Here is a 9,186-nt window from a genome sequence, read left to right on the forward strand (position 1 = left end):
TATGTGTCTATTAATCATACAAACCAGATCTTTCCATTTTTTGTCTCCACCTCAAAGCATACACATGTTCTTATATGTGCAAGACTGGCACAAACTTCTGAAGCCAAATTATAGTTCATCTTAGTAATTAATAATTCAGAAAATGCATCATCAGTCAGAATAGGCTAGGATATGCTGCAGCAGCAAATGACCTGAAAATGTTAACAGCTTACAACACCCTGATCTTCACCCTGACATTCACCCTGGGATTCAAGCAATAGAGCAATCTCTATATGGAACATTGCTTATATCATGACAGAGAAAAGAGAGAGATTGAACCGTGTACTGGCTCTTAAAGCTTCTGATTCAAGGGGGCATGCTTCACATCTGCTCACATTTCATTGGTCAGAGTAGGTCTTATGTCCGCTCACTGAAGGGAGAGAAAATGAAATACTGGTCAAACCATAATGTAATCTTCCACAGGAGACATAGGGGTCAGAAAGAAGATGGTGTTGAGCCAGTATGTACCTTTCAGCCCTAGGCCAGGCACTTAGTAGTCAGTATTCACCACTTCTCTGTCTCTCCTAACCCTGGGCATGATTAAATTAATTGGTTAAGCAAAGGTGATATGTATTTCATGTGATTAATGCCTCAAAAAACAATTGCAATAGATTGCATTGATTCACTTCATTTTACATACTTGAAATCAGAGGCTTATGAAGTCTACATGCAAATTTATGCAAAGTGGGATGCAAATTCATATTGTGAGCCATGAGTCCTGGCACTCCCCCCTCCCCCTAGAAAAAGAACTGCATCATTGAATATGCATGTGCTGCATATGGTACTGTTCTTTTCAAATAGCAACTCAGAGCCCGCAGCCAAACAAACCCCAATGACATCAACTGAGCAACAAACAAAAGTTTAAAGTCATATAGGAACAAAAACTGAGTTGCAAACTCTCAATATTTTCAGGGTCAACATCTTCAAGCAAGATTTGAGTTAACAAATGTACTGTCGCCTGGAATCCAAGCTCTGTATGGATGGGGCAGAGGCACACTGTTAAACAAAGGAAGTGCTGGCAGAACCCACCTTGCAATTTCATTTTCTTGATTACTTGCTTCTGGTGATCACTTGGCTGGCTGGATCAAATAAATCTTCATTGCCACGAACCAGTGCCCATGTGTGCTGACATATTTCTCCCTCATTTGTATCCATCAGTAGGGGATTCTAGTTCCAAGATTCAGATGGGGAGTGATTATTATGATGGTTTCAAAGAGAGGAACAGATTTTGCACCTGAGTGCTTGCAAGTCAGGCAAAAATTAACTACTTGTAGGAATGCCAATTAGAAACAATATCTTGATTGGCCTGCAGGTGGTACTCAGATGATTCACTGAACTCCTTCTGCTCTCATGAGACCCCACTTTTGCTTTGATACTAAGTACATGTAAAATATTTTTGGCAAATGTTTATAAATAAACAGATATGGGGCACAGTCTCCTGAGGGTTTCTTTAATTTGATGATAATGAATTCAGCATTTAGTCGTTTAGTTATTCATTTACTTACCAATTTTTTTTTGTTGGTTTAGTCTCCAAGTACCAGGCAGAGATCTGGGGATACAAGAATGACTGATAAGCGTCTCCCACCCTGAGGAACACCAGCCAACCTACTGAGCTACCCTAAGCTTTTCATAGAATTAGGGACTCTGTCTCCAGATGGCTTTTAAAAGTATTTGATGATGAAAGGAAATTTAACTTTGGGTGGTGAACAGACAATACAATATACGTATGACATACTATTGAATTACACATTTGAAACTTAATTGATTTTATTAATCAATGTCACCCCAATAATTTTTAATAAAAATAAGCAAATAAATAAATAAATAAATAAATAAATAAATAAATAAATGTAAACACTTATGAACCACACTGAGAAATATACCGCATGAGAGGAGGGAGCAATGAGGTCATTAAATATGATACTTATGAAAGAACAAAAATCTATTCAGGAAAATATTTCTCAGTTATGGCTTAGGTTTCAAACAATATTTCATACAACAAAATTTCAGTACAACAAATGCATTTTGAATATCCCCTAGAGTTTGTCATAATGGGGTTTGATCTCTAAATTAAAAAAAATATGCCTAGTGGTTTGTAGATATTTTACTTATAAAAACTTCTTGGAACAAAAGGGAAAGGAAAATACACAAACTATGTTGGAGCCATAAAATGACCCAGAGGTTAAGGGACCTATGTGTTCTTTATTTAACCTTGGACTGTGGTCTCAAGACAGTAATTCAAAATAACAGCATGCCAGTGACAATGTGTCCACGTTCCCCACAGATATCAATGCAGGAGAGTAAAGTCAAGTCACCATGGAGGCTGGGAGGCAGTCTAATGAAAGCAACAATCATCAAAAGATGGCTAGTGTTAAACAAAGCAATAATAACAATCATTAAATGGTGTCAGGTCACATTTATCAAGTGTTCAAGTATGCATTAAGGACCGGAAAAACAGCATTTAATTGTTACATCAACTCATTAAGCTATTTTACAGATTAGGACACTGAGACTCACACAGGTATGTACAGAACAAGCCTGGTATTCAGTTTGGTTCCACAGCCTCTTCTTTTCTTCAGCGTTAAACCTCTCTGAGCAGAGCCCCCTTCTCTCTGCTGAGAATCAGGGAGGCTACTAGTGCAGGAACGCCCACACTAGCTTGACTTTACTGAAGGGAGGCATCTCCTGTCTGGCCTGTTCAGTGAGCACAGCTGATCTAATTCAAAGACCAAAAAAGCTGCTTCCACTTTTATTCCTTTGACTAGAAAATATCATGGAAATGGGACTGGAAAGAACTTCTTTCTGGCTCCCCACATCTTAGCATGTTTTCAGTCTGTGGATACTACACCGATGGAGTTGAATTGTTCAGTCCTAACTCTAGTACTTGTGAATGTGGCCTTATTTGGAAATAGAATCTTTCCTGATGTAATTGACTAAGATGAGGTCATATGGAGCAGGGTAGGGCCTAAATCCAGTGACCGGTATTTTTATAAGAGAAAAGAGTTGGAGGTTTGGACTCAGAGATGCGCACAAGCAGGGAAGAAGTAACCTGAAATGGAGGCAATGACCATTAGTGATGCAAGCTACAAGCTAAGGGATGTTGAGTGCTGGCAACAACCAGAAACTAGGAGAGAAGCAAGGAAGGATGCTTTTGTAGAATCCTAAGAGGAATCATGGCCTTAGCGACACCTTGATTTTGGACTCCTACCTACAGAACTAGGAGAGAATAAATTTCTGTTAAGCTACCCAGTTTGTGGTAGCTTTGTTATGGCAGCTCTGGGAGGTTAATATATTACATTTCTTGTCTCTGTTATGTTCTGTTTTGTTATCATGGCCACCACCCAGTTCAGACCTTTGTCCCTATCGGCTGAACTTTTGTAGCAGGCTTCTTTCTTGTCTGGCTGTGAAGTATCCTTCCCTTTTGCATTGCATCCTTCTGCCATTGCCAGAATCATTTTTCAAAATGCAAGGTTCAATTATGCCATACCTCCAACTGTTCAGACTTCTCAGTGATCCCCTAACATACAAGACCCCTCCCTATTTGAAGACTCTAACTTACCTGCTTACCATGTGTCCTCCTTCCCACTTCTCTATCATCCTGGTCCTGATGGGCTCACATTAGTACTTGCAATTATTATTTCTTAAATCTGAATTCTGCCCAAACGATGGTTCAGAATGCCCTGACTGTGAGCCTCATTTTTCCTCTCTGCTGTTTTTCATCTTTACACATTCTAATCCTGCTGAAGATTGTACCCTTTCCCTTTCTTTTCCCTTCTTCATGCTTCACAAATACTATCTTTTGATATTCTTTCCCAGTTGCACTAACTGGGTAATCTCTTTCCATACTCTACACTTCCATAATTTTTTTTGCCTCTATTAATAAGTAATATTTGTAGAATTCTTCCTATATACTATGTACACAGATAATCACACTCTATCTTCACAACAGTCCTACTTGTTGATTTTTAAGAAAAAAAAAATAAAGTTTAAAATGATAGTTTCTTGCTGAAGATTCATAGTTAAAAAAATGGTGGTGTTGGCTTAAGATCTGGGCTGCTGAAATCCCAGTCCCATGTCCCTCCCCACTTCATAATGCCACCTCTGTGATAACTTTCTTGTTCTTGAGTTATTGTGATGTCTCTTCTTCATGTCTCATATGCTCTACTAGATTTTGAGCTTCTCGAGGATGGGGTCTGCAGCTAACTCATCTTTGGTTTCTCTGCAGAGCTTAATGTACTATAAACCCACTCTGGATTAGGAGGTGGGACACAATAAATTTTAGACTTGACTCTGCTGTGAAGCAATGTGGCTTTGATCAATTGTGTCACCTCTGTAGATATCTCTGTTGGCAGTCTGTAAAGTTCAATGATTACTATGTCTCAGAGCTTGGGCTGTTTTAGGAGACCTCAAGACAAACCGGAAGGCAAGAGACCTTGCATGAAATGCCCATTCGACTAGTTGTTCTTTTGTCCAGAAACATTGCTTAAAGCTCAAACCACACTCTCATGAAAGACCCCTTTAAAACAGAAACAGATTATTTGCTAAAGGCAAGTCTGCTTATTTTTTTCTATTGTCACTTTAAATCAGATGGATTTTCTATTTTTAACAAGTCTTAATTTATTAAAATGAACTACCAACATATGATATAAGGCTTAAGATTTCGCAGTAGATTGTAACACCATTTTTAAGGCATCTAGAGTACTATCAAATGTTTGAAGATCATAATTTAAATGAGACATTAAAAACAAAAAGATTTCTCAGCTTTTCAACCATCAAAACATTTGGCGTCCCTTTCTTTTCTAGGCCCCAAATAGCCATGTAATCATCACTCTGTGTTTTACATGCAATTCTACAGCTAAGTACATCATTATTTAGACTTCACAGATTATATGGTAATCATGGATTTACTGTAAACCCAATTTAATTTCTACGGAATTACTGACTTTAAGGTTGCAAAGCAGTATTGTTTACAAGGCAGTATAATAGCAGTCAGAATGAATACTGATTAGAGCTAATAAAGAAAGGGATGCATAGCTTTCATGGCAAAGCCTAGGTAGTTATAGTGATCGATATGGTAATCAAGCCTTTTTAAGAGAGTACCTGTTGAACACCTACTCTGTGATTTCCATACCAAAAAATTAAGGATGTGGAAAAAACCAAAGGTCATTTTATCTTAAATTTGAAAATAATCCTTATAATGGGTCATCTCATTCATTTATTTGCTTATTCAAACTAGTACCACTAATCCTGTGTTTGAGATTTCAATTTGTAGTTAATAACCAAGGTATTGAATTCTTGAATAAGTTAGTCTTTGAGGCATCTCCTTGAAACCTAAATGTTGCATACTTAATTCATTACATGTTGAAACTTGCTCTCGATTTACTTTTCTCTACAACCGATTAAATGTGTCTGAATTTAGATGCGCAATTGGAAATGTGAATGAATAAATGCTCACCAATTTAACAAACTGAGGTATACTGGAAAAGAGGAAGAATACAGTTTAAAATGTGTGGTGCTTATTGATCATACTCTGGTGAATAAATTTTAATTGCTGCACGGAGATGAAAAGTAGCCTAAGGCATGAATCAGGATGGATAGGCCTTGCTTGAGGGTGAGGTAAGAAGTGTATGAGAAGGACCCATGCAAACACTGCAGGCCAAATAAACCCTTAGCAGACTTCGGAGAAATCCAGATTGTAACCTAAAGGAAAGAGGAAAGGTGACAGTCACAAGAAAAGGAGGAAGAGGTGAGGACATATTCTATAATTTTTCTGATCTTTATGAGAGGAATTATATTTGAAAGTATCAAGCTATCAAGAAATGCTGAGACTTTTTAAATTTAATAAGGATTGTGTATGATAGAAAGAAGTTGCAACTTTGGCCAAGAGTTGAAGGGTAGAGCATGAATTACATCTTTTTTTTGGAAAAAAGTGCTCCCTCAAACCTTTCACTCATCAGGCTGAAATAACCCTGAGAAGCAATGACAGCAATTCAACTGCATTCCAGATAGTGAATGAATTCTAAATCAAAAGCTTCTTGAGTACAAGCATTCTATCGTTTTATTTTATTTTTCATGCATTTATTCAACAGACATTTAATGAGCTCCTACTACATGGCAAGCACTATGCTAAATATTGAGGATTTAAAAATCAAAAGACAGATGTGATTTCCTCCAGCCTTAGCCTTAATCCTCAGAGAGAAGACAAATACATAACACGTTATGTCAAAAAATATTATAAATGTTGCTTTAGTCATATTTATATACAAACGTACATACATACGTACATACATACATACATACATACATACATATTTTGGTTATAAGAGACAAAAACAAACAAAAAAACTCAAATTGGCTATATCAAAGAGGATGATTGGCTCATAGATCAAAATGGCCCAGTGCATTGGTCATGGCTAAAAGCAGAGGGTTCAGAGAGTATATTCTGACTTTATCTCATTCTTTCCATCATTCTTTACCTGCCCATTCCTGAATCAGTCATGGTAACTAATGAGATGCATGTGTTCATTAGCTCAGGCCAAGGCCCACCTGAGCTAGGATGTGGTCAACTCCAATAAGATCACATGAAATGAGATGAGAAGGGTTGATTTCATAATGAAATTCTGGATGAATTACTAGAGAAGGGGAAAAGATCCCAGGCAGGCAAAAATGATGAACATCTACCGCAAGTCTTATAACAGAAAAATACAGGGTACTCACTTTGTTACCACCTCATCTCCCATCACACAGGAAACAGCTTTTCAATGAGAGTTATATTAAAATCATTTGTTTGAACTGAGTGGGTCCAATTAAACACAGGTTTGAACTCAGTGGGTCCAATTAAACACAGATTTTTAAAAATTAAAAAATCTGCATTTAATTGGCCACATGCAGCTCAAACCCGTGTTGTTCAAAGGTCAACTGTATTTTCAATCCATGATTAGGAATCCATGTAGGCGGAGGGCTGATTTAAGTTATAAATGGTTGTGCTCTCTGTGTGAGCTGGGACATCCATCTTTTCTGCCCTCAGCTATCACTGCTCCTTGTTCTTGGGCTTTTGGATTTGGATCAGGACTTAACACTATTGGCTTCTGTTTTCAACCTTTGGGTTTGGACTGAAACTATACGACTGGCTTTCCTGGACCTCCAGCTCTCAGACAGCAGACTGTGATCACGTGAGTCAATTTCTCATAATCTGTGTGTGTGTGTGTGTGTGTGTGTGTGTGTCTATCTATATATATTTGTTTCTCTGGAAAATGCTAATACACATCATATTACTTTTGATATACCAAAGAAATAAGAACCATCAAGTTGGGGGTCTATTTTAAATACAAAATAGGGTCAACTGAAATAATCTAAGAAGTTTCAATATACATAAAGTGATATATTACAATTTAAATGTTTAAGTGCCTAGTAAGACATGAAGACACTAAGCTCTACTATAATAATTAAAAATAGCAGCCACTACTTGTCCAGCATTTCACGTTTTAAAAGCATTTTTGTGTGTGTACTATCTCAGTTGGTTTTAAAATCATCCCTCTCAGGTTCTTGGGGAATACACTTTTATGACCTACATTTTCCAGAGGATCCAATTGAGGCAGGAAGGGGCACAGAATTCCAAAATGGAGGTAAACAGAAGGAAGGAGTGGGCAGTCCTAGATGTTACTTTTTCTTTGGTGTCAAGAGGTTCTGCTTCCAAATGCTCCCTACAGTGGATATTCCTATGTGATCAGAAAACAAAGCCCAAGTGGGGTTTTTTGTTTATTTTTTTTTTTGGAAGCTTACATTTTAGATTAAAAAATGTTTGTTCAGTTGCTTTCTATCCCATAATATATTTGTACTTCTTTTAGCATTAAAAACTTTTCGCCTCCATCATTGAGTAACTCTGACCTGGGCTTCTTCTTTGACTATGAGTATCGCCATTATACTTTTGCCATGGACCTGTCACTCAGATTCGAAAAGAATAGCACAAGGTTGCAGGGATGTGGAGACCTCTGATGTGATTCCTGGGGGCACAGAAGTTGTCATTTTCAGCGTTGAGGAATGTGTCTAGCAGAGATGTAGTATTAGGTCACACAACAACACCACTTCTTTGTGGACAACAGTGGTGAGAGAATAATTCACGTCCCCCTGCCCTCCTAAATGTTCATGAAAAAAAGTATAGGCCCAGTGAGAAAAATCTGTATTTAGCAAGTTTCTACTATTATACATGGAAAATCCATGTGTTTCTTTGTGTAGTTACCACATGTTTACTCTATTTCGCAAAGATAAATTGCACAGTATGTTCTACAGCTTTCAAGTTTGCAAAAAAAAAAAAAAAAAAAAACCAGCCAAACAAACAAACACAATTTCACAGCTTTCTAGAATATTTTATTGTTTAGCATCTTCCAGGACCTTGTATTCACTAAGTACCTTACAGTTTATGCCTCAATTATCACAGAATCCTTGAAACGGGTTAGCCTGATATGTTGCTGGTTCTGTATTTTGGCTGGGAAACCTAAAGGGAAGTGATGTTACAAGTATACAGTAGTTCTCCCTTATTTATGGTGGTTATAGTCCCCCAGTGGATGCCTGAAACCACGGTTAGTACCAAAGCCAGTATATACTATGTTCTTCTTATACATACATACCTGTGATAAGTCTAAATGACTCTTGTGTTTGGAGGCCATTATTAAGTAAAATGAGGGCTACTTGAACAAAAGCACTGCAATACCTCAACACTAATCTGATAACCCAGAGAGGGACTAGTGTATTCCATCAGCTCTGGCTTCCTTTCTTCTTTTAACCTTCAGTTTTTCCATAACCTCTTTAAATAAGGTCAAAAGACAAATCTATCTGATTCTGCCTTGACTTTATTCTGATTTTGTCTCTAGCAGTCTTATAACCAAGGGAATGTCATTTAATTTGAACAAGACTTTGTTTTCCCGTTTGTTAAGAGTCATAAAAAATGGAAACATCATTTCAGAGGAACAGCAGGTAGGATGGTACCCAGAAAGTTTGGGGAAAGCAATGTTGCCCTGTTTAGCTGGCATACAGAGCAGGGGGAGGGGAGTCATTTGAGATAAAGCTGGTTGGGACACCTTGTAGGTGCTGCAAATACTCAGGAAGGACATTTTCAAGTGAACAGGAAGTAATGGTTCATTGGAATTG

General features: G+C 37.6%; 1 long non-coding RNA gene across 1 annotated transcript; it reads right to left on the reverse strand.

Moving 5' to 3' along the window:
* Positions 1-353: 353 nt before the first annotated feature.
* On the reverse strand, positions 354-2,608 carry LOC118600388. Its single transcript, XR_004950014.1, has 4 exons — positions 2,557-2,608; positions 1,545-1,588; positions 1,069-1,206; positions 354-409 (listed from the first exon to the last, which is right to left on the reverse strand). It is a non-coding gene; the product is annotated as an uncharacterized LOC118600388 (long non-coding RNA).
* Positions 2,609-9,186: the final 6,578 nt, after the last annotated feature.

This window comes from Rousettus aegyptiacus, unplaced genomic scaffold, assembly GCF_014176215.1.
Source record: "Rousettus aegyptiacus isolate mRouAeg1 unplaced genomic scaffold, mRouAeg1.p scaffold_m13_p_3, whole genome shotgun sequence".
Taxonomy (NCBI): Eukaryota; Metazoa; Chordata; class Mammalia; order Chiroptera; family Pteropodidae; genus Rousettus; species Rousettus aegyptiacus.